Below are 27,998 nucleotides of genomic sequence, written 5' to 3' on the forward strand. Positions count from 1 at the left end.
ACTAGATGTGGAAATTTTTCATGGTCCGCAAGGTCCCAGTCCTACATTTTCAGTACCAAGATGCGTGTGATCCTTGGACCTTTGAATGTGACCTGCTCAGGCAGAAGGGGAGTGGATACTATAAATTTTCCAGAGTCGGGATCCTTGGTTACTTTGTTTTTTCCCTTCCGTGGAGGGATGTACTCAGGGAGCCTAGAAGTAAGCTCGATTTCCTCGGCATTGACTTCTTTTATTGCTTGGTACTCCTCTTCTTCCAAATCCACCACTTTTTCTGGTTGTCTTTCCTTTTTCTCCTTCAATCGCGCCTCCAGATTCTTCCTCGGTGACATTCACACTGACATCGGCTTCTTTTGTTTTTCATTCATGACCAAGTGCTTTTCTTTCATCGTGGGTTAATTCTCTTTTATGATAGTTTTCTTTGGCCTAGGTGACCTCTACATTGTGGGCACAGTAGGCGTAGCTTCCATACTAGTCACTTTGAGGCTTGGCGCGTTAGACACAACATCTTCTGAACTTATGGCTTTGGCAGGGTTAGTACCAGTCATCTTTCTAATGAATTGCTCTCAGGTTGTTGCCGAATAGTTCGCAAATGAGGGTCACATCATAAATTCTTCCCAAAATGCATGGCTCATATACTTAAGACAGTAAAAGGCACCAGCAACTCTCAGAATGCAAAGTGTTCTCTGTTGGACCAACACGCATAATTTATAGGGGGATTTGAATTCATGTCCTACTCCTCCCCCAAAATTTTGATAATAAATGCTTCTTTGGTGGCATATCTTCAAATTTTTGTGCTATAAATAGTGCCTACCCACTCCTTTTAACCTTTTTTTAGCCATCACATCATGAATAGTAACTTCAACGGTTACCTTTGGACCCACCAGCATGGAAATATTCCCCATGGTGCATCTTATACAGCAACTTAACCTGTCACACCCCTATTATCCATTGTGTAGCCCTTCAACTGAGCTTTTCCCTGAGTCGGGCAGGGTAGTTTAGAGTCCCACAATTCCTTGCGGCTTCCTGGATTACTGAGACTATCCTACTACCATCTAGTCATCACGCAAGGGGTAGGATCCCCTATATATAGCTTCAACCTACTTCTATTTACTTTTCCTAGGAAAGGTTCCCCATTTAGCTTCGTGAGCTTAACTGTGCCACCATCCATAATATCCTTGATAACATACAGCCCCAACTAGTGCATTTGAAACTTCCCTGGAAACTTTGTGAATTTGCTATCATATAACAACACCAAATCATCTACTTTGAACGTGCGCAGATTAATGTGCCTATCATGCCATGCCTTTTCACATTCCTTTTGCACTTGCTAATGAAATCATGCTATGAAACGGTCTTCCTCCAACCCCATGATTTGTGCGATCCTATCAATTTCTTGCAAGTCGTCCTATAAGCCCATAACACAACAGGTACGTGTATATCCCAATCATTCCTCTGCGCATTGCATACCTTTGTCAATGGATGCTCCAAGATCTTATTAAAGGCTTCCACAGTTCCATTTTCCTATGGGTGATAGGGCATGCTCTTTTGATGATATACTTGGAATTCTTCCAACATCACATTGATCGTTTCATTCAAAAAATGCGTTCCCATAGCACTCAGCAAAAATTTCGAGAAAATAAACCTTGTTAAGACATGCCAAAGAGAAACTTCCCAACCATGGCAGCAATACAATCCCTCACTAGTTGTGCTTCTACACATCTAGTTAAGTATTATATTGTAGTAATAATATACCATGTGCTCGTCTTCTTTCTGGGTGGTTGTATCGGGCCTATAAAGACAATGGCCCATTTCTCAAATACCTGCAGCAAGACTTGAGGATTTAAAGGCAATTCATCCCTTCACGAAGGTTGCCCCATCCTTTGGCAGGCATCACACGCCTTACAATAGGCCTTAGAATCCTTGTGTAACGTCGGCCACCATAATCTCGCATGCAAAATCTTCTGTGCAGTCATTTTCCCTGCATAGTGGCCTCCTACCACTCCTCCATGTGCCTCAGCTAAGATACTCACATGTTCAAACTCTGGAACATACCATCACAATACCTCATCCATCCCCATATTATATAAGTAACTCGCAATTACCGAAAAATCTATTGTGCGAAATACTAGCTCCTTCTTTTGTTGAGTGGAATATCATTTTGGAGTAGTTCTTGTCTTCAAAAACTAAATAATGTCAACAAAATGTCGTCCTTGACATGCACCGCAAAGAGTTGCACGTCTGGTAATCCTTCCTCCAAGCTACTGGGTTTTTTTCCTGTTTCGATCCTTGATAGGTGGTCTTCTCCTGTATTTAACCTTCCAAGCTTCACAATCACCTCGAAGTCATACTCCTAGAATAAGATCAACCATCGACAGATCTACCCCCCCAACACAGGCTTGTTGACCAGGTACTTCAGCATGGAGTGATATGTGTACATATTAAAGTGTCCGCCCAAAATATAATTCCTGAATTTCTACAGCGCATAGACCATGGCCAGCCCCTCGTGCTCTGTCGTTGAATGGTTTTTTTCAACCTTTGATAACTTCCTACTTGTGAAGGCTATAGGATGGTCCAGTTCTCCTTCACCTACCTGTGTTAATACTGCACCTAACACAATGCAAGAAGCATCCACTTGTACATGAAACTCCTTCTTCCTTATCGGGAAATACCAGGATTCGCGCGGTCGCCATCTTTTCTTTCAACACTTCTAAGTTGAGGTGCACCCTTTCCTTATACTTTGGATGCAATCGATAAGGTCAATGCTTAATAGGCTTCGCATCCGGTTTCAATGTAATCTTCATAACACATAAATCTCCGAGAATTCCTTTCAAATCTAAAAACTTCATGGTAAATAAGTCTTGGTACTCAGGCAGTAGCTCAGCTACTTTATCAACCATATCTTCATCCCAGTAATCCCCTATCTTCGCAAACTTGGGTTCTTTCTCAGACCCAATGTTTACCTATCGAGTTTTCAGAGGCTCTGATATATCTAGGTTCGCTACCTTTGGTCCTTCGACATCGTGCTGACCTTCAGTCTCTGGGATGGTAATATTCCTTGGGTCATCTTCTTCTTTAGCAGTCACATTATATCATTCAAGTGCATGGCGCAACTATGTACTCCAACCTGGATGGGTCCATTCTATCGATTCCTTTAGTGTCCTAAATATAGCTGCTTTTATTTCTTACAGCACTTCATCAATCCTATCAAGGCCATCATCAAAGATGAAATTCAATAAGAAAACTTCCTTCAATATATCCCATTTCGCAGTTCTATGTCAGAGCTCTATTTCTAGATACCAACTCATGGGGATTGTATCCAAGGTATGACAAAATATATGTACCCATTCTGGCTATGGTTTCAATCCCCATGACTTACTCCACTTTTCTAGGTGATTGCGTGGATCATACTTACCACTATACTTCTCTATCATTCTTGTATCAGCATACCCAAATTGTAACTTCATTATTCGCCTGTAATCCCTCCATCTAGCAAAATTTTCAATGTGCATACCCCACCATCGTGCAGGCGTAGATTGTAGTGCTAATTCTAGTGCATGGAATTGATGTTCCTCCAGTACTTCGTGCTCAAATTCATCCAAAAATATATCTACGTCAGTTACACCATCATAGTAAGGTAGCTTCTTACCTCCAACGAAACACAGCACAGTGACTTCATCATCATATTACATCGCAATGTAGATACTTCATGTAAGTAGTTCTGCAAATGTTCTAATTCCTTTCCTGAGTCAGAAGTACATGAACTCTTCAGGTACCTGTGATCTACCCATCCACTGTTGGATTGATCTAATCCTGATCCTGCATTGTTATTTTGTATATTTGATCTAGCTCATCATCACTTTCTACATAATCACAGACAAGTTTAGTATAGAGTGATCCTTCCATAGGATCCAGTGGTACCATGAACCTAAGCGACTTCTTTTCAAAGGTTATTTTCCTCTTCTTCAAATTAATGACCTCGTTCATATCAATAGCCCAGTCGATTCCTACGAACACAGGGTAGGGATTACTGTCATCGACAATTTCTATAACTTCGAAGTCCGCTAATGCACTCGCACCTTCAATATCGACCATCACACCATACAATCATCCCATGGGGATGATTTTCTACCGATTTTCCATCCGAAGCTGAATCAGAGACCACTGTAGCGCAAGTTTCCCCATCTTTTCCCATGTTTGTTTTGGCAGAACATTTGCATCGAACCCCAAATCCAAAATTACCTAGTCCATTTTGTAATCGCCTATTTGCGTTGTTAGCCACCTCCCTCATCTTGTTCATGCCTTATGCTTACCAATCTTTCTTACCACGTGTTTTTCATCAGGGATCTTTTATTTATTGGCACATTTATCTATTAATTATTGCAATCCTTCCACAGCCTTTCAATCAAACAATAACTTCATGCAGGTCTCCAAAAATGTAGTGAGTATGGAAGGACCAACCTCTTGCATCCTACTGGTCTCTGATGTCCCTTCCTAGCTTCCTGAGGTGGAGGCCTCGCAGAAGCTCTTCTTTGCTTGCATGAATGTTTCCTTAGCGTGATTAAGGTCAAAGGGGGTTTCTTTCTCAGGAGATTTGTGGACTCATCCATCTTCCTCAGGTTGTTTACCTTTATCTACACCAATCGTCATACCACTCCTTACCACAATATTAATGCTCTGATCTTCCTCGTGGGGCCCAGCCCTCATCATTTGTAAATTCTGCATAGGTTGTTGAGGCTACATTTTCTTTTCTTGCATTTTTTCTATCAGCACTGAATGGTCCTCTAAGGCATGATCAAATTATCTATAATATTGACACGAAGGGTGAGTAGGATTCGGGAAATCTCACGCGAAGTACCCCGGCTATCCGAAGTTGCAGCTGATAATCTGACCATGACCTCTACCAGGTCCTCCCCATCCTCCTTGGCCTTGAAAACCTCTTCATGCTCCTCCTTCACCTTGATTTGGAGGCCGAGTTTTGGCTTGCATACAGTAAGTAGGGGTTCTTTCCATCATCAGCTCATAACTACGACAATGGTGCTCATCATGGCCCACCGATTTACAGAAATTGCAAAATAGTTACTGGGGTATCTGAACGAAATTCTTAAGTAAGTGGCAATTATCTGACGCATGTTTCCCAGTAACTTGACAAATGGTGCACCATAGTGCAACTCCCGTGCTCAACCCAACTAGGGCTTCTGGCATTAAGGGGACTGCCCCCCCCACTGCAATATAATTTGCATATACTGGACAATGATCTTTATTGTTCCCGTGACCCTTGCACATCAAGCACCAAACCTCCACACGCATTTATGGCTTAGTCTCACTTTCTTTCTTTAGACTCTATAGCTCTAGGTGCAGGGTCTCCAACTGCGAGTGAATTTTTTGCAACCCCAATTTTGTGTCCTGTATAGGTGATGGGTGCAGCCTCATCGTGATCTCCAAGGCTTCTTTTTGTGTTGCTATCTTCTCCTGTGACAGAGGTATTCTTAAGTGTGGCAACAATTATGCTATAAACCAGTTGCAATGTTGGGTATCTGAAATTTGCATGTCAACCTGCTTGATTTGGGACTTCAACCTCTGATCAAAGTCCCAAGGTGTCTCATCAAACCTCATTCAAACCTCCTTAAATTTGATTACTGATTGCGCCTCTGATTTAAGCTCACTAAATTCTTTGTTCAGAGCTTTCTTAGTCTCTGCTAATGATGCATGAGGATTATCAATGCAATAATTAATGTACTAGGTTGGTGCGTGATCCTACAAGGCAATAACCAACTACGCCTTATTTATATTATCATCAGTAATTTGTTGCATTGCCCATAAAATGTTCACAACAAACTAGAATTGCTCCAGATCTTCACTTCCTATTCCTTTGAAGATCAACATATTCATTGCGTTTTCCATGATGAATGGTGGAGGTGGAGGTGGAGGTGTTGGTGGAGGCATATGCAGTGGAGGTGGAGGTGGAGGTGGAGTGGATGGATGAGATATTCTCGAAATACCCTGAGTTATTAACTGAACAGTGCTTCACGGTGTAGTCAACACTGCCCCTTCGTCATCGCTTGAAGGAGGTTCAATCAATGGACCATACTCTGGACCTGATCTATTACCTCTGAAGAATCTACCACTACATGTAGCTCCGAACATTAAGGTAATGGCATTACCCGCTTTTCACATAATAACATTTTAATCCAAGTATTCAATGACCTTAAGTACTTACCTCGCAATCCTTTGAAGAATCTTCGCTCTGCTTCGCCATAGCTAATTGATGTGTCTACTGCAAATTCAGTAACAAATCCTCCCAGAATTTGATCAAGCCAATGACCGATAGCCCGCGCGATCTTGTTCTTAGATGCCTCTAGTCTTCCAACCAATTATGGAGTCCACACCATATGACTATCGAGTTTCCACCTTCCTTGACTATATGTCAACTTAGCTAACCACCATATAATTCAATTGGGAAAGTAAAAAAAGAAAATTTTGTGTACCTCTATATACAAATATCTATTCAACCAATCCTCCTTCAACAGGCATGGATTCCTATTTTCTTGAGCCACAAACTTGTGAATTTTCTGATCTAACCACTTCTCAATCTCTTTCTTAGTTAGATTCCAAATATGCGACATCACACATCTCTTTAAGAAGATCCTGGTCTCGACAACATAACCATTTGTTGGCTTAAGGGGTCCTGACCCATGTTCAGAGTTAGTTGCACCAACCAACAAAACCCTTCACTATTGGCCTTTTCGGCAACAACCCGTGTAGCACAGGCTACAGTCTCACCCGAAGTAGTATTGGGAGATGTAAGAACCACGTTTCTACATCCAAAGACTAGTGTGATGTCTTTCAGCACTTTAGCTCTTCTTCCACACAAGTCAGTAGCCTTCTAGGAATCTTTATTGTAACTAAATTAAATTGGCCTCCAAACCTTTGAGAAGGCACATGATCGGTCTTTGTGGACCTTAAACGTATGATTTATCTACTTTTGCGCATCAGTAAACAACCCTAGATCGTAGTTCATGCTGATCTACTTAATTTATCATAAACATAAGATAAATAACTTTTAATCTTCGTGAAAGTGGATAACCATTCATTTCATGCATTATTAATACAAATTCAATGAATTCGCACAGTATTCATTCATTATTTCATAAACATATAATTCAATTGACAACATATATCAAAAATAGATTCAATGGAAATACACAATAATTCTTCAAAAGGTTGTCTTTATTGATCTTCAGTTCATTGATTATAGACTCTTCTACCCTGCACAAATAGTTGCAGGAGTCCACACACTTAGCTACGGACTTTATCTAGGCCTCCTATGCACTCAGTTGTAGGAGCCTTGCCTTCCTGCCTTAGCACTTGCTCAAGACACGAAACTCTTCAATGTACCCAATTCTCTAAAAAAATGTTATCCATAAGACTTTCTATGACTCAACTATTTATAGCTTTCCTTCATACAATTCCATGGTCCGCAGACCATGGGAGACTCTTAAAACCAACCAAAAACAAGGGCTAAGACCCTTTTGACTCCTATCTATCTACGCACTCTACATCCTCATATCGCAGAGACTTTACATTCTTTTTACAAAACTTTTACAAAATTGGGTTGAATTAACCCCAAAACTAACCCTAGGGACCCTATCCCAACAACTAGTTTTTACTTAACCATGAAACAAGACAACCACCTAGATAAAATGTTGCTCCACTGGTACTCTTATGATCATCAAAACTTCCTACCCAATTTTCATCTGTATAAGCTTGGATAACAAAATCTTTTCCTTTGGGATACCATAGATCATATTCCATTTTGCCCTTAAGATATCGAAGAATTCTTTTGACGGCAATAATATGAGATTCTTTTGGTGTTGCTTGGAATCTTGCTACTTGTCCAACTGCCTGCATCACATCAAGTTAGGAGGCTATCACATATAGGAGACTATCAATCATGGATCTATATAAACTTTGTTCCACATCCTTTGATGAATATTCTAAGCTTAACTTGAAACCTGTTGCCATGGGGGTAAGGATAGGCTTGCAATCTTCCATCTTTAATTTCTTGAGCATTTCCTTGATGTACTTGATTTGAAACATGAATTTTCCCTTATCCTACTGAGATATCTCGATAATCGTTAGATTGTATTGATCCACTTTCACATAGAGATTGCTTGTCAACGCTTCCTTTCTTGAATCTATAATACTTCAACCATTCTTCTCCTGTAATGAAACTGCCATCTTGTTCAAACTACTTGTCTGTCAATCGTAGACTTGTGTCATATACTATTTCATAGACTCCTCGTATTCAAATTTCTAGGATTCGATAAGCGAATTGTTCAGAATAGTGTGTCATTTAACAGACAGTATTGAATCGAGTCATTAACCGAAGCAGCTTCTAATTCCTCACAATCTATTACGAATTGTGAAAGCATAACTGTTGGGACCTTATTTCCTTCCTTCTTTTCTTTCTCATCTTGTACTTGTTCATTATGTATCTATTTTCCTTTCCAAACCTTCTTATTCTCGTCATCAAGCCTTTCATTCATAGTTGATTCCATCTTGTACCTAGAGTTATGAGTTGTGTCCTTAGTTATGACATTTGTAACATTTGATGTTATTCATAGAAGATTTCGTTTGGTGTCTATCTCGTGATCCTACAAATTTTCTTCTAGGTTTTTGTTGATAATAGTTGTACCTATCTGGAACTTCACAATCCCTAGCCTTATGTCCAAAATTGTTACATTCATAACATTTGACATCATCTCTTAATGATCAAATTTTTTGATATTATGTTGAGTTATGGAATATCCATTTCTAAAGGATCTCCTGGAATTATATTCATTCCAAACATACATGTGACATTCTGCAGCTCTATGTCCAAACCTTCCACATGAATAACAATGACCATAAAATATAGGTTGGTACCTGGGAGGAAATCTTCTTCAAGGAATTGTCTTCCATGGTTCTTCCTGGGAGTCTTGATCTCTTGATTTAGCTGAGAGATCTATTTGTTTGGTAGATTTTTGATCTGAAATGGGGTACTAAAGGCTTCTTGTCATGCTTACAAGAACCTCTCCCACTCCAAAGCTTATATATCCTAGATCTATGCTTATGATTGATAATTTGCAGAATTAAAAGTACTTGAAATAGGTGTATGCTTGTGTTTGCCTTTAACTGACCAAATGCCTTAAGTTTATTTCCTTAAATAGATATGCAGCATATAACAGTAAATGCAAGGCAGCGAATAAAAAAACACATAAGACAACAAGTTTAATATGGATTTCACCCTGATATCTTGGGCTATGTCTCTGTGAGCTCCAGTCAACTCAACTAGGCTCTTTGGGATTATGGATGAATTCTTTTACAAGTTCCACACTCAATTCCAATAGGTTACGACTAAACCATTGGGCTTAGAATACCATTTTTATCCTTGTTCATTTGGCTCTCTGGCTCTCAGCTCTTGGCTCTAGCTCTCGGCTCTTGGCTCTGGCTCTCAGCTCTTGGCTCTTGCTCAAGCCCTGGCTCTCAGCTCTGGCTCTGGCTCTTGGCTCTCACTCTGGCTCTGTCTCTCACTCTGTCTCTAGCTCTCACTCTAGCTCTAGCTCTTGGATCTCGCTCTAGCTCTGACTCTCAGCTCTGGCTCTGGCTCTGGCTCTAGCTCTAGCTCTTGGATCTGGCTCTGGCTCTTAGCTCTTGCTCTAGCTCTAACTCTCAGCTTTGGCTCTCGCTCTTGGCTCTTGCTCTGTGGCCCTTTTGCCTAGCTGTGAGCTCCCTGAAGGGAGACTCCTGAAGGGAGACTTACTTCTCTGCTGCTACATGTTTGTGAGCCCCCCCATGAGAGTCATACTCTCAATCTTTTAAGGAATCCTCTGACTATGTGGCTCCCCCAGTTGTTCCTCTATCTCTCATCATGAGGAATTATTCCTTTCCGACTCTTCAGCTCTGCATGCTTCATAACGCATCCCTATTATAGAAATGCTCGTTGATAGCATGGCAAAGGTGTGATGGTTGTTTCCAAATGGAAATGAACTGGAGGGCACAGGGAACATGGTCGTTTGGCCTTCCTATGCAAAAGTCTTGAAAATAGCCACATAATGGAATACACAGGAAAACTGACGAAAAACACATCATGGAGCGTTTTGCCAGAACTCAAATAATATAGAATCACCCCCATAATCCTCTCGGGTCCATCATTCTATCACATATCGCAATCACATTGCGTATGGCCAAAAACCCAATACACAGGAAAATACAAAGAAATCCCATAAATCTGGATTTCAAATGATATGAAATCGTGCTTATAAGCCTATCAGGTCCGCGCCCTGATCGCAAATCACAATCGCATATGTCAACAGCCCTTTATATTGGGGATCCACCGATCACCAATATCGGTGCATTGCATATCGCTATCGGCCCCATCACATCAGTGTATCGCTATCGGCCCATCGCATTGGCGTATGTCGCATGTAATGGCCCCCTTGGTATTTGCGCAACCCAATCACTGGCCACCGACATCGCAATCACTAAATGCACATGTAAACGGCCCGGGGTTTCGATATTGCATGCAAGCCTTCCTCCAATGCGATATATCAGAGATCACTAATCGGGGGTCCTTATACCTTTGCTTAAGTCCTCCCTTTGAACCTTTTCTGATGCAATTTTCTTTAAGAAGCCCTTAAGTCCCATTTATAAGAAATTGCCTCCTTTTCTAAAGATAATGGGCAATCTTCTTTTTACCATAACTCCTTCGTCCGGAGTCCATTCTGGTCCATTCAAATTGTGTTAGATTTAGAATGAAAAGATCTATGTAATGAGACTATTTCCAAGAGCATCCTTTGACTTGCATTTTCCTCTGTGAGGAGAATTCATAGACTTGGAAGTCTATGTTAGATCCATTTTGGATCACGCTTTCCCACTAAAAAGCTTTTGGACTCAAAAATACTGATATACTGATCTGAACAGTAGATGAGAGTAATAACACCCTCTTCTTTCAGCCTCCATACACTTGCCTTGCATAGTGCCTCTGAACCAAAGCCTTTGAACACTCCCTTCCTAGATGTGCTTGTCCTCTTGGGAAGAACTGTTTTCCTCCTTGACTTCCTGCAGAACTCCTGCTGAGAAGGTCACAGAAGGTAGTTTGAACTTCTCTGCCTTGATCATTGATCCAAGGTGGCTCAAACCAATGTGAAGTTACATCTGCTTCACAAAATTTTCATTTGTACCTGTTTTACATACTGTCAACAACAACTGTTAACAACAACAGGATTACAGACAACAACTGGATGGCCTAAACTCCTGCTTCAACAAAAGAAACAGATTTCACATCTTGTGAACACCTCCATGTCTTTACATCTGCATACAAATGATTGACTAGATAACAAGCCAACAAAACATGCCTTTAAAACCATTGACCCTTCAAGTCAAGCATGTAGAAAAAGAATTCTAGGATTCTTTTTCAAAGATGAAACACTTCATCATTATCTCCATCTTGGAGACAAAATCAACTCTTTCCAAGTGAATATTACATTACATGCATGTTTAAAAACAAAGCAATCAACCCTTCAGGTTAATTACACATACATGTTCAAATACAAGGAAATCATCAACATCCCTGTGGTCATGCATATCATGCTTATGCATGCATTTCATCTTTCAACTTTTGCTTAAGCACACTGTACTTTTGAAGCTGAAATGAATATAATGTTGCAGCAATAAAGTGAGTCTCCTACTCAACTTTTCCATTCACCTTCTTGGTAAAATCCTGCAACTTGCATCTCATTAACAAAGAAATGCATTCTATTGATTTGATGCATTTTCAAAAAACATGCAACCTTAATTGGATAAGAACTCTAACCATTTCTTACCAATCCATTTCAAAGGTGTTACCTTTGTCTGCACATCAACATCAACATGTAAATCATCCTTAAACACATCAATCATGGAATCTTTCTTTCCATTCCTGTGATTTTCTCTTTCCACCTTCTTCAAGTTTCGTGGAAGCATTGTTGGATTCAAAGTCCAACATTTTTGAGCAATATGTCCTTGCTTATGTCAGTAAGTGCAACACATGTGCATCCTTTTGACAGCATGATTTGCCTTGTCCAGTGGACCTTTGGCTTCTTGCTTCCTTTCCTTCAAAAGTTTCCTATATGTGGCCATTCTCTTTGAACATCTAGAAACATTATGGTTATCCAAACCACAAAAGGAACATGCAATTCTCTTCCCGTACTTATATGGAAATTTATCATGCTTTACATAATCAAAAGGAATATGATTAGAACAAAATTTATACCTTTGTTCTTCACCTTTATTACCTTCATGAGGAGGTGAATCAAATGAAGAAGTGGCTCCCTTTGGAACACCATCAACCTCTTCAATGGTTTCAGAGTTTCCACAACTCTTTGGTTCAAGTGCATTCTTATGAACATCTTCTTCCTGAAAGTGATGTTTCAAGCTATTGCATTCCCCATGAATACAATCTTTACACTCTTGAGGTAGAAGACCTGAAATGAAACTCCTTCTTGGAACTGTTTCAATTGTCTTCATGGAAGCTTTGGAACTTTCTCCATAATACTATCCATAGCCAAGACCCAAATACTTAGGCCTTTCTTCAACCATTATTGGCTCAACAATACCCTGTGCATGTTTACCCAAGCCTTTTCCTTCATAGCCCATCTTGGACATTAACTTGGAACCTATGCCTCTAGTATGCTTTTCAAAAGAACCAACATAAACATTCTTAGAATAATTTGAAGACAAATAGGAATTGTTTACCTCTTCTTCAAGTTGATACTTGACCAAGGCTTCTTTAGCAACAAGGAGTTGTGTCTCCAACTCATGCATCCTTTCCAAGTTCATATTTGCAATATGAACTTGCCTCTCCATTTCATACAATTTGTCAGAAAGGAACTGCTTCGCTTCCTTCATGGAATTCAACTGCTCTCTAAGTATGATGCTCTTCCTTCCATCCTCATACATTTCTCTCGCCATATCCATCATGGTGAACAAGTCTTGCTTCATGTCTTTATCAAAGAATCTTGTGAAGAAAGAAGAATTTGAGGACTCACTTGTAGAAGTTGTCATTATCAAAATGAACAAAAGAACTTCAAACAAGATCAACAAAGAGCTTATTCAAGCAACCTTTTGCAACAAACCTCTTGTGCCTCAAGGATTGCTTTAAGGTCCTTTGGGATAAGAAGAATTCCCTCAGCCCTTCTTCCTTCTTGTCCTCTCTTGGACTTAGCTATCAATAGCTTTCCCTTTACCTTTACAAACTCAAACAATAGTCAGTTTACAAACAATCAAATAGTAGAATCCTTTGTACTATTTAAACACCTTTCAAGTTAAGCAAGCAAATAGATTGCTCTGTCAATCAAGCATTCTAATCTGATACCACTTGCATCATGATACAACCTACTCTGGTATAACTTACTCTGATATAACCAGCTCTAATATCACCTTCTTTGAAGGTGGGGTTAATCAACCTGATGCTCTGATACCACCTGATCTGAAATGGGGCACTAAAGGCTTCTTGTCATGCTTACAAGAACCTCTCCCACTCCAAAGCTTATATATCCCCAGATCTATGCTTATGATTGATAATTTGTGGAATTAAAAGTACTTGAAATAGGTGTATTCTTGTGTTTGCCTTTAACTAACCAAATGCCTTAAGTTTATTTTCTTAAACTGATATGCAGCATATAACAGTAAATGCAATGCAACAAATAAAAAAACACATAAGACAACAAGTTTAATATGGAGTTCACCCTGATATCTTGGGCTACATCTCCATGAGCTCTAGTCAACTCAACTACGCTCTTTGGGATTATGGTTGAATTCTTTTACAAGTTCCACACTCAACTCCAATAGGTTACGACTGAACCATTGGGCTTAGAATACCATTTTTATCCTTGGTCGTTTCGCTCTCTGGCTTTGGCTCTTGGCTCTTAGCTCTTACTCTGGCCTTGGCTCTTGGCTCTGGTTCTGGCTCTGGGCTCTGGCTCTGGGTCTAGATTTTGGCTCTGGCTCTGGATCTGGCTCTGGCTCTGGCTCTTGGCTCTCACTCTGGCTCTGGCTCTCAGCTCTGGCTCTCACTCTGGCTCTGGCTCTCGGCTCTGGCTCTGGCTCTTGTCTCTTGCTCTGGCTCTGGCTCTCAGCTCTGGCTCTAGCTCTAGCTCTAGCTCTTGGCTCTTGCTCTGTGGCCCTTTTTCCCAGCTGTGAGCTTCCTGAAGGGAGACTTACTTCTCTGCTACTACATGTTTGTGAGCCCCCCTATGAGAGTCATACTCTCTGGCTTTTGAGGAATCCTCCAACTCTGCGGCTCCCCCATCCATTCCTCTGTCTCTCATCATGAGGAATTATTCCTTTCCAACTCTTTAACTCTACGTGCTTCATAATGCATCCCTGTTACAGAAACGCTTGCTGATAGCATGGCATGGGTGTGATCGTTGTTTCCAAATGGAAATGAACCGGTGAGCACAGGAAACCTGGTCATTTGGCCTTCCTGTGTAGAAGTCCCAAAAATAGCCACATAATGGAATACACATGCAAACATATGAAAAAAACATCATGGAGCATTTTTCCAAAACTCAAATAATATAGAATCACCCCCATAATCCTCTCGGGTCCGTCATTCTATCACATATCGCAATCGCATTGCGTATGGCCAAAAACCCAATACATGGGAAAATACAAAGAAATCCCATAAATCTGGATTTCAAATGATATGAAATCATGCTTATAAGCCTATCAGGTCCATGCCCTGATTGCAAATTGCAATCGCATATGTCAACAGCCCTTTATATTGGGGATCCATCGATCATCGATCACCAATATCGGTGCATCGCATATCACTATCGGCCCCATCGCATCAACATATCGCTATCAGCCCATCACATCGGTGTATCGCATCAGCATATCACTATTGGCCCATCGCATCGGTGTATCGCATTGGCGTATGTCGCATGTAACGGCCCCCTTGGTATTTGCGTGACCCGATCACCAATCACCGATATCGCAATCACTAACTCACATGTAAATAGCCCGGGGTTCCGATATCGCATGCAAGCCTTCCTCCGATGCAATATATCATAGATGACTAATTGGGGGTCCTTTAGCCTTTGCTTAAGTCCTCCCTTTGAACCTTTTCTGATGCGATTTTCTTTAAGAAGCCATTAAGTCCCATTTATAAGAAATTTCCTCCTTTTCTAAGGATAATGGGCAATCTTCCTTTTACCATAACTCCTTCGTCCGAAGTCCATTCTAGTCCATTCAAATTGCATTAGATTCAGAATGAAGAGATCTATGCAATGAGAATATTTCCAAGAGCATCCTTTAACTTTCATTTTCCTCTGTGAGGAGAATTCATAGACTTAGAAGTCTATGCTAGATCCATTTTGGATCAATTTTGCATGTCCATCTCCTTTAATTTAAATAGAAGGACTCGAATCTTTTCAAATTTTTATTTGTAACCAAGACTAGTCTTGTCGGTGTATGATCGTTGGTTGCTTATCAGTTTGTCCAAAGCCTTTGAACTGTTGGCATAGTTTTGAAATTTTTTTCCATTTTTTACTTCATTTCGTAGAGCAACTATTTCGGCTTCCAATGCTTCTCTTTCCTTGTTGTTTTCCTTTAATTCTTTCCTGAGAGATTCTTCAATTAACTTGTATTTTTCAACCTTGATTTTAAGGTTGAGGACATGTTATATTTTTGTCTTCAATTCATCTTCAAGAGTTTTGACATGCTTCTTCTTGACTTTGATCTCTTTGATAGCCCTCATCACTTCATTTTGAAATTCAATCTCAGTCATTTCTTCTTCTTTGTCTCCTTCTTCATCAGGTGCGTCTTTCTTATTGTGCTTAGCCATAAGCAATGCTCTTCCATTGAATTCTTCTTCATTATCACTGTCTTCTTTGGATGAGGAAATATCTTCTTTGGTGAAGAAACTTTCCTTAAATCATTTCTTCTTTCCTTGCTTATTGAACTTCCTAGGACCTTTCTTTCCATTCACAACAACCTCATTTTTCTGAGGACATTTGGTTGCAAAATGCCCAACCTCACCACAATAAAAACATATTAATGGAAGTGTTAATGGTGCTGGACCCACTAACATTCATGGGATCACCCCAGTATGAAGTCCCAACTAGACCTCACACCATTTGGTGTGGGAGTCCCATATGATATGATGGCACAGTTGCCATTGTCTTAAAGATTTTCCTCAACTCTTGCTTGTCAGCACAGGAGAGTGGCCTACTTTGTCTTCGAGAAGTGAGGTTTGTGTGCCTGGTGATTGCTATTGTACTTATGCCAATGGCTCTTTCACTATAGAGGGAGAGGGTGGGAGTAAGTCCCAAGTTGGTTGGGATGAAGTCCCAACTCAGCTAGGAACACAGAACACAACAGGACGTGCATAGGTTCTAGAGGAGCAGTCCACATGGATGCAGCAATCACAACACACAAGCTAAGATAGCATGTACATCACTCAGTGGATGAGTCCGCATGAGTGTAACATTGTTAAAGCAAGTTTTATGTGAAAGGTTTGTCTGTTGTCCGGGGGGGTAGCCACCATGGGCGAGACAACATTAACAACATATACAACACATTTTCATTAACATATTATGTATTACAACAAGTGAAATAAGTTCAAGTGTTCAACACAGGTTAAAGCAACATGCATTACAAATGTTCAAGATTAGTCTTACAACAGTTACAACACATGTGAGAAAACATGATGGCCTGTTAACAGGCTTCTGAATTAAGCGAAAGTTCCAAGACACATCGTTACACCATACATCACTAACCCTGAGCACAGGGCATTGGAGCCACTACTTACTCCTCAAAGAAAATATTACAAGCTCTCGTGGCTATGTAGGAGGATCTAAGGTGAAAATTATTTTGCATGTACAAATGAGGGGGTATTTATAGCCAAGGGTGAAACTGACCGTTGTGGTTATTCGACTACCCTCATGATTGTTTGACTTCCATGACTTTTCGAATTTACATGACTCTTTGTACAACAAGTGGGTCTCTTGGAATTCCACATTACATTAGATTGATTTGACAACATGGCCCATAGTGGGGATGTGGACAACATGACTCAACATGATAGTGTTGGTACATTCGTGCTGCTGTTGAACTGCATGTCGAGCTGCAGTGCTGCTGGGTGATGGATGTCTTCATGGTGTGCAACAGCTTCACCTCCGCATGGCAAAGTGCACGGAGTCTTCGATGGTCGTTGGTTCTCTTCATGTTGCTTTGGCACATTGCTCCTTACTTGTATGTCGGAAGGCTTGATAGGCTCATCTATTCGTGAAAGGTGCATGTTTATTCGTTCGTCCATCTATGATCACATCTTGCATGTTTTCTCATCCATCCATCCGCGAACACATATTTGCATGATCATCCATTCCCGAGCACATCTCTTTGCATGCATCATTTGTTCATTTGTTGTTGAACCTGTACTTTTGCATGTACTCCCTTCTTTCATCCCATTCGTCATCACACCATGTTTGTTGGTGTATATGTCCCTGCAATCACTCATGACGAGACGACATCAAATCCAAAAGCCTCCTAGTGTACCATGACACATGGTAATTTCATATGCATGTGACCAGGAGAGGTAGCAAGGTTGTGAGGCGAGATGATGGCTTCGGGCACTGCTAATGAAAATTGTGTAAGAGTCACTAGGTGATGAAGATGGGAAATCCAAGTTGACAGTGACTGTCCACGAGGTCTGTCTCGGCTAGAAGGAAAAATTGCACAAATTTTGGGAGGGACAATCTTGGCTACAAGAAGGCAAGGTAGACAGAATATGTGCATTTTCGGGAATGAGTGGGCAGCAAAGGCTTGACAGCAAAATTTGTGCAATTTTCTGGAGGAACAGGCCAGGCTGCATGGAGGATCAGCAGGCAGAAATTGTGTAGTTTTTTGGAGGAACTGGTCAGGAGCCTAGAAACCAAAAGCTGCACAATTCCTGGAGGGAACTAGCTGTTGGGTCACTGGCAGTAGAAAATATGGAATTCCCAAGGGGAACTGGCAGTCAGCTACAGAGAGCTTAGCAGTATAAACGACGCAATTTCTGGAGGGAACTGTCAGTCTGTTGCTGGGAGCTGCTAGCAAGAGAAACTACACTGAGGTTAGGAGGTCGGCCTGTTGATCATCCTTGCACAATTTCTGAGATGAGCAGACTACTGGGTAGCAGAAGACCCACTCATGAAAACTGTACAATTTTCTGGATGAGCAACCAGTCGACTGTTGGGAGGACTGACTAGGAAAACTGTGCAATTTTCTGAGGGAGACAGGGACGGGTGCTAGGTGTCTATCTAGCATGTATGTGTAATTTCCTTAGTCAGCAGAGTGGGCAAGGTCAGTAGCCTCTGTGCAAATTTTGATGGAAGTTAGTCCCAGGGTGGCTGCTGGGTCCAACTCTCTGGGTGGCCAGCATGAAGGTTGATTGAATTGCTTGCGGGAAATGCAACTTAAAAAGACTTGCTTGGTGCTTCTGTGCTATTCTGGGTGACAGCGGATAGAATTTATGGTGGGGTGATGGTCTGACTCTTAGAGGGAAGTCTGGTCGTCAGAACTTCAAGAAAAATGAATGTGTGTAAATGAGTGAAAGATGCAAATGTGATCTTACAAACACACACCAACATGACTTTTCGACGAGATGACTCAAACCAACTCGACACACATGTTCAACATGACTGACCGACGACACAAGTGACAAGAGAAACACTCGTGATTGATCGTTGATCGATCGTAATGATGCTTGTGCGTAAGTCGATGTGACTCTGTGTGTGAGTACGACAAATTCTTTCATAGAGAACACAACAAGTACACACAAAGCGAGGACTTTGGGCATAACCAGAACATGGTCACAAGCATGACTTTGACATCAACATGTAAGACTTGGTGAAATGAACAAGTAAGGAAAATGCTAAGACTCACACAATTTCATGGATTAAACCCGAGTATGTGAAGTCATCAAGTGAAACTCTTAAGGGAGGCTCAAAATTGGGTGCAGGCCAAAAATTTGGAGGGTGGTTGTAGCCGCTACAACACTTGGTGACACAATGGTAGAACTCCTGCTTCTCTATTTTGATTCATTGCTAGCACAGGGACTTGGTCTTTCAGGGAGTATTGAATTGATGTGAGGGTTCCTTTGGCTTCCCCACTTACCCCATGGACATACATGGTTCACCTTTTGCCAACACAGTCAAATGCAATCAACATTTCAGCTTGATCATAGTGTTTCAAATCCAGGAAGGGTAGTTTAGCTCGAAAGTTGAAGATTTTCAGAGTATAAGCTTTCATCTCTAGTGTTGCTCCGTTGCCAGCAAGTCTGGAAAGTACCCCGGTGGAATCACACAGGAACACACACAATGCTACACTGCCAGCGAGCCTGGTCAATACCCCGGTGGAGTTGCATGCTTCACCTCTCTACTTTGGAAGCCTTTTTCTTCTTTCACCTTTGTATTTTTCAAGAGGACTGTGCATAGGCACTTATTTATTTTTGGGGCAGAAGAGGGATCCCGACTTATTAAGAGCAGAAGAGGTTGTTCCTTTAGAGAAGTATGTAATACCTTTGACATAGGTTTGCTTGTTTAGATTTTCCCCTTCTTCGTTTCTAGTAGTTGGATGAACTTGAACACACAGAGCAGAAGGCCGAGTGCAGGCATGGGGATTCCCAGTGTGGACACAGGTTCATGGTTGGACCAAAATTTCCCTTGCATACGGTTCATATTTTCTGTCAAGACTTCATTGGCCAAAGGTTACAACCAAGTACAGAGAAGAAGGACACAAGACTGGCCATGTGCTGTAGCATCACAAGTTTCTTCGAATTTCAGCCACATACTCTATTCAAAATCCAAAACGTAGTAGTTGGCAGCACTTATTTCCAAAAACAAAAATATTAATATATCAAACAAACAAAATGAACGTGAACAAAAATAGTAAGCATAACAAACAAACTAAAAACAAAGGCAGTAAGCAAAGCAAACAAGATGCAAACAACAAGCAGCAAGCAGACTATGTACATGGCACAGGCACAACCCGGCCTACTAGAAGTAATTTTGAGATCTTGGCCATTGAGAGGAAGGTTTTCAATCCTCCCTTCAAGTGATTTCAAATGATATGTGTGTGGGCCAAGCTTCTCATGGACTAGTGTAAGTCCACCAAGCTCCACTACTGGAACCTGGTGGTATTCTAAAAGACCTTTAAGTGAAGATGACATCACTACTTCAGGTACTGCGTGCAACATAGGCTCGGATGATGGCATGGGGTAGTTGTTATTATTCTGGGAGCCATTCAAGTTCCTGAAATCAATGCATAAGCAGATATTCCTGGATTTATTACGTGCGGAATTTAAATTAGAAGCCCAAGTATGATGATGAAATTTGTAGGTAATCCAATCATCCAAAATATCAATCAATTTTTCATGTATAAGGAGTTCAAATGACATATGTGTTTTACTTGTCCTTTGTTGTAACAGTTTGGCTCCTCCTTTACCTGGAATCCCATGTTGTATCACTCACATGTAGTGTGTACTTAGGTCATCATCTACCCTTGTATACATATCCCGATATTGTTTGATCGAGCGGTCAAAGGCTTGCTGCTACTGCGGTGTGTAGTTTGTATCGAGACTAGCTATCTTTGGATCATGATTGGTTCCTAGGTTTCTCTGTTCGTTCATAGTGGTGGGCTTGTGGGTTCTATTGTTTCTTGGCCCTTGATAAAAGCTCTCCAAATCATATAGCTTGTTGAGGGAAATCACACTATTGGGGGTGGGGTTTCCTTTCTCACCCTCAGTTGTAGTATTTAGGGGTTTCTCTTTCTTACCTTCATCAATTGTTATGTCCTTTAAAGAATCAACACTTTCCCTGGAGTGTAGTATCATTTTGAGTGTGATAGTGTTGAGGCTGATGGTCCTTTGTAAGTTCAACACAAGTGATTCATACTTGGCAACGTTTTTTGTGCACTCGAACTTCAAGCAGCTCAAAATTGTGCATCTTCTATTATTTTGGGCAACTGAGATACACCCGACCCTTGAGACATCATGTATCTTTGATTTGTCAAAACCTGGGGCCCACAACTTGTTTATACATGGACCATTCGACATGCTTGTACTAATGCTACTACTGTTGTTGCTACTACTGCTACTATTGGTACAATAACTATACAAGTTTCATTACCATTAGTTGGGAAAGGAAGGAGTCCCAACTGCGTGTCTGGTGGGGTTGGAGCTGGCCATGTAGGATAACACTCCAAAATTGTTTCTAGGAGGTAGTTGTCAAACATGAGTTCTACGAAGGCCAATGGTTCATTCTCGCCATTAAGGGGAGTGACATTGTGTTTCATATACCTCTTGGATAACACTCGTTTTGGTTACATTCTCCCTTGTACGGAAGCCACATGTGAGACCAGTCTGTAGCAAAGTAACCATCTAGCTTGTTAGACCAATCTCTGCTAAGTAGCAGACCATATGCTTCCAGTATATCCACAACAACTATGTTGATGCATTGGTGGAACCTACTATCATGAGATAGACATATGACCATGCCTCGCAGTTCACCAATGGCTGGTACTGATGTTCAGTAAACATGGATGATCCGCACAGATGTTTTGCTTCATTATGAATTGATCTACTTTTCAATGGAGAGTGGCATAACGTTGGCAGCCGCGCTGAAATCAACCAAGAAGTTGTGGACATTGTAGTTAAATATTTCAAAGGATAGCAGGAAGGGAGGGCAACCTGAGTTTGCTTCTTCCATCCGGAGCATGTTGAGTATAGTAGAAAGAGGTCCAGGAGGTGTGCTTTCCACTTTGCTGGTAGAGGCTATGTTGTTTGTTGTTGTATGTCCCAATGTGCGTAGTAGGATATATCACTAGCTCTAGACCTTAGCTAACTCAAACAAACTGATGTTTGCTTGAGTTTTATTCAAGTCATCAACAATGTTGTAGTCCAGAGGTGGTAGACTTACCGAGGTGTTCAAGTTGGAATGAATGTTCGTGTTGTCCAGTAGAGTGTTTCACAGCTTGTTGCTCATGGATCCACTCTTGTCCGCTGCTGTCTTCCTAGACTTTCTTTGTGTTTTCTTCTTTGGGGCAGCCGATGGAGCGGCCTTCCTCATCAGCAGTTTCATCCTCTCTTGAATTTCCCCAAGTGTAAGGGGAGCCCCTTTACTCCTAAGATTGTAACGATAATTTTTATTTTGGGGCTACTCCTCAGTGTTCGTCTTCGACATTACTTGTGAACACTGATATGTGTTCACCACATGCCTAGAGCTTGATGACTCATCAGGTGCAACCTCTTCGTCATCATTAGTGTCTTCTGGCTACTCCTACATATTGCTTTTCGCATCAAGTGTATGACTGCAGAAAGCACTTGCGACTCGCTTCTAGTCGAACAAGAGTTCTCCGGATGATGTTCTTCATGGAAAGAATAGAACTTAGGATCTTCACACTGTTCGAGCTGGAACACAGGCTTCTGCGCAGTTTTGGAAGTGAATCGGTTGTTGCTTGATGAGCTTCTCACCTGTCTCTATCTAGGCAGATGGCTTGTCTTTCTCAATAGCAATAGCCTCTTCAGAGTTTTCTAAGAGTGTTGGTTTTGCAGCTTGCTTGACAAACTGTGCAATGTTGGCCGACAGTGCGAACGTGTAGTAATCAATAGTGATGGAGTCATGAGGTTTGGTTTCCACTGCAAATTTGTTCAATGTGCATGTAAAACTCTGATTGAAATCTTTCACTTTCTCTTTTCCATCCATCTTGAGGCTTCCCAATTCTTTGAGTAGCATGGATGGGGTCTTGTCATCGGCAAACCTTTCAAGGAACATGCATTTGAATGCACCCCAGTTCTGTATAGAGTTTGGTGGAAGGTTGTGATACCATGCCACTGCATGACCATCCAAGGTACATGGGAACAATCTACATGCTACGTTGTCATACCATACGTCGAGGGTCTGCAGTTGTAGGTAGAATTTTTCCAAGTGGTCTTCTGCCTTCCTATGCTATCAGGGTTGAACTTGATGTTCATTCTCTCTACTTGCGTCGGAATCTTGTGGAGAACAGTGAGGAGAGCCAAGGGTCCCTGAGTCATCCATTCAAGATTTGGGTCAACCATTTCTTCTTCTTCTTCATGCTCCTCTTCTCTTTCAGAGTCTGATGGTTCTAGCTCTGAGTCTGTTGGCTCGTCCCCACCTCCACCTCCTCTGATGCCTTCCCCTCTGCCTCCTATACATGAGTTTGATCCCAAGATCACAAGAGTGTCTTATTCGCCTTATCAGAAGACCGGAGGTTCCTCACTGTCTTCAATAGCTTCTGCCAGAGCTTCAAGTGTGGCAAGGACTACTTCTTCCACTGATGATACAATCACTCCTGTGGGAGTGGCTTTAGGCTTCCTTGATGCGTATAAAATATTTTGTATGCCTGGGATCAATCCGACTCCTTTCATGAGCTAGTGAGTGATGGGATGGAAAGAGTGAAGTTGATGATATAGAATCTCGTGTTCAATCTTAGGAGGTGAGGAGTAACCAACTGCACAATCGTGTGTAGGTGAAAGGAAGTGTGAGTTACTGCCTTAAACAGATGGTCGATGAATGAGTGTGAGAGGATGTTGATCCATATACAACTGGCTGCCCTCCTTCTAGTGCCAGAAATGTTGATGATGCTAGACCCGCCAACATTCATGGGACCACACCGGTACGAAGTCCCAACTAGACCTCACACCATTTGGTGTGGGAGTCCCATATGATATGATGGCCTGGTTTCCATTTTCTTAAATATTTTCCCCAACTCTTGCTTGTCAGCATAGGAGAGTGGTCTTCTTTGTCTTTGAGAAGCGAGGTTCACGTGCCTAGTGATTTCTAGTGTACTTGTGTCAATGGTTCTTTCACTGTAAAGGGAGAGGGTGGGAATGAGTCCCAATTTGGTTGGGCTAAAGTCCCAACTTGGCTAGGAACACACAACACAACAGGACGTGCACAGCTTCTGAAGGAGCAGTCCACACGAATGTAGCAATCACAACACACAAGGTAAGATAACATGTACAACACTCAGCGGATGAGTCTACACGAGTGTAACAGTTGTTATAGCAAGTTTTTTGTGAAAGGTTTGTCTGTCATTTGGGGGGGTATCCACCACGGGCGAGACAACATATACAACACATTTTCATTAACAGATTATGTAATACAACAAGTGAAATAAGTTCAAGTGTTCAACACGGGTTAAAGAAACATGCATTACAAGTGTTCAAGATTAGTCTTACAACAGTTACAACACATGTGAGAAAATGTGTTGGTCTGTTAGTAGGCTTCTGAATTAAGCGAAAGTTCCAAGACACATCGTTACACCATACATCACTAACCCCGAGCGCGGGGCGTTGGAGCCACTACTTACTCCTCAAAGAAAATATTACAGACTCTCTTGGCTATGTGGGAGGAGCTGAGGTAAAAAGTCCTTTGCATGTACAAATGAGGGGGTATTTATAGCCAAGGGTGAAACTGACCCTTGTGGCTGTTCGATTACCCTCATGACTGTTTGACTTCCATGACTTTTTGACTTTACATGACTCTTTGTACAACAAGTGGGTCTCTTGGACTTCCACGTTACATTACATTGATTTGACAACATGGCCCACAGTGGAGAAGTGGACAACATGACTCATGACATGACTTGAGATGATAATGTTGGTACATTCATGCTATTGCTGGAGTGCATGTCGAGCTGCAGTGTTGTTGGGTGATGGATGTTTTCATGGTGTGTCACAGCTTCACATTCGCATGGCAAAGTGCACGGAGTCTTTGATGGTCATTGGTTCACTTGATGTTTCTTTGGCACGTTGCTCCTTGCTTGTATGTTGGAAGGCTTGACAGGCTCATCTGTTTGTGAAAGGTGCATTTTTTCCTGTTCATCTGTTCGTGAGCACATCTTGCATGTTTGCTCACCCGTCTGTCCGCAAACACATATTTGCTTGACCATCCATTCATGAGCACATCTCTTCGCATGCATCGTTCATTCGTCCGTTAGTGAACCTGTCCTTTTGCATGTGCTCCCTTCGTTCATCCCATTCATCATCACGCCATTTTTGTTGGTGTATCTGTACCTGCAGTCACTCATGACGAGACAACATCAAATCCAAAAACCTCCTAGTATACCATGACACATGGTCATTTCAGATGCAAGTGACCAGGAGAGGCAGCAAGGTTGCGAGGTGGGATGATGGCTCTGAGCACTGCTGATGAAAAATGCATAAGAGTCACTAGGTGATGAAAATGGGAAATCCAAGTTGACAGTGACTATTCGTGAGGTCTGGCTCTGCTGGAAGGAAAAACTGTGCAATTTTTTGGATGAGCAACCGGTCGACTGTCGGGAGGACTGACTGGAAAACTACGCAATCTTTAGAGGGAGACAGGGACAGGCGCTGGGTGTATGTCAATCCTATTTGTACAATTTCCTCAATTAGTAGAGTGGGCAAGGTCAGCAGCCTCTATGCAAATTTGGAGGGGAGTTAGTCCCGAGGTGGCTATCGGGTTCAACTCTCCAGGTGGCTAGTATGAAGGTTGATTGAATTGCTTGCGGGCAGCGCAGCTTGAAAAGAATTGCTTGGTGCTTCTGCGTTGTTCTGGGTGACAGTTGATCGAGTCAATGGCGGGGTGATGGTCCATCTATTAGAGGGAAGTTTGGTCATCAAAACTTCAGCAAAATGACTAAGTGTGTGAATGAGTGAAAGATGCAAATTTAATCTTATAAACACACACCAACATGACTTGTCGACAATACAACTCAAACCAAACTGACACACATGTTCAACATGACTGATTGATGGTGCAAGCGACAAGCACGACACTTATGATTGATCATTGATCGACTGTGAGGATGCTTGTGTGATAGTGGATGTGACTCCGTGTGTGAGTGCGACAAATGCTTTCATAGCAAACACAACAAGTACACACGAAGCAATGACTTTAGGCATAACCAGAACATTGTCGCAAGCATGAATTTGACATCAACATGCAAGACTTGGTGAAATGAAAAAGAAAGGCGAATGCTAAGACTCACACGATTTCATGGAGTGAACCCGAGTGTGTGCAATCATCAAGTGAAACTCTCAAGGGAGGCTTCGAAATTGGGTGCAGGCAAAAATTTTGGAGGGTGGTTGCAGCCACTACAACAGGAAGTTTACCTTTGAATTTTCCCGTACCTGTTCTCATTTTCCATGTGAAGTAGGCGAATTATTTATCTGAGAGTTCTTCTTCCTCTTCTTCCTTTTCTTCATCCTTACAATTGCAAATTTTTGGTTTCTGGGTCTGCTTGTCCTTACTATTCTTCTTGGATGCAACAAATGTTGTTTCTAAGTGAGATGTGACATCCTCTTCTTCAATCCTCATTTCATATGCTGTAGGAATTCCATGCAATTCATCTATGCTAAGACTGGTCAAATTCGATCTATCTTCTAAGACAGATACCTTAGGGTTAAATCTTGCTAGCAAGGTTCTGAGGATCTTTCGGACAATAATTTTCATTTCAATAGGTTCTCCCAAACCTTCCAATGTATTTGTTGCTTCATCAACATGCTAGAAGTATGCAGCAATATCTTCATCTTCCCTCATTTTGAGTTGCTCAAATTTTGCCCTAAAAATTTGAAGCTTTGCTTCTTTCACCATTGAGTCACCTACATATATATTTTCAAACTTTCCCCATACCTCTTTAGAAGTTTTACAACTCAATACCTTAAGATAAACAGATTCGATAAGCCCACTAATAATAAGATCTTTAGCCTTTGCATCATATACCATATTTTTCTTACCCTATTCATGCTTGGTCGATGTGAAGCCTTTGTCAATGATTTCCCATACTTAGTATCCTTGCGCCAGCAAATGAACCTCCATTCTTCCACTCCCAAGTTCATAGTTATTTCCATTGAACAAAGGAACTATTTTCTTAGTATAATCCATGATATCCTTCTAGTTGTTAGACTATTATTGAAGTAACCAAGCTCTGATTCCAATTGTTGGAAATACTAAGGGGGGGGGGGGGGGGGGGTGAATCAGTATTCCTTAGCATTAGCACTTCTAAATATTTTCATAGCATTAGTTAATCTTCAATTATTATTAATGTTTATGCATTAATAATAGTGAATAAAAGAACACAATAGACACAAGAATTCTAGGTGGAAAACCCCCTCTGGTTCAAAAACCACTGAACGCTTTTCTAATAAATTCTTTAATATTTAGCCCCAACTGAAATGAAAGCAACAGCTTCCTAGAATTATAGAAAAGCATTCTTCTCCATCTCCCACTAGAAGGACGCCCCAACACCCTGGTTTCTTCAGTAAACAACTGAATGGATGCCACAACACTCTAGCGAGCCACAAATCACCCTAGCACCACCCTACCACCCTGAAATGTTCACAGGCCCCAACCTGTAAGTGACTTCATACACCTTCCTAGCACCTCCTTGCCACCCTATAATGACAAAAAAAAATACAAAGGTGTGGACTCCCGTACCAGGGACAATGATACGTGGTACGATATGATTTACAATGATTTTGAGCGAACACCCAATCACACTATGACCTACAACCCAACCATGAAATCATCCCAATAGAAACTCCTATACCTCCTAATAATTCCCTTTCGACTCTAGACAGATTGACTCTTTTACAATAATGACTCTTCCAATGATGACACTTTTACAAATGAACCTTTCACAACTTTACAATGATGACTCTTGGCCTTGACACTTCTTCACAATAGAAGGATGATTGTCATGTCTTCAAAGGATGTCCCACTACAATGCTTCCTTTGATTTGATACTTCTGCTCTTGAATTCTTGCTTGAAGTTGTACTTGAATCTTCTTCTAGCTACATGCAAAATTTCCTTGGTGAAACCAATCCCAAAACAAAACCAAATACCCTTCAACTTACCTCTACCTGCAAAACACATGTAAGTGCATAATACTGAGTAATACAAATTAAAATTACAATGTGAACCTGAAGTGT

This window comes from Pinus tabuliformis, chromosome 1_2 (assembly GCF_031772625.1).
Source record: "Pinus tabuliformis cultivar Carrire ecotype Pingquan chromosome 1_2, CPIR1, whole genome shotgun sequence".
Classification (NCBI taxonomy): domain Eukaryota; kingdom Viridiplantae; phylum Streptophyta; class Pinopsida; order Pinales; family Pinaceae; genus Pinus; species Pinus tabuliformis.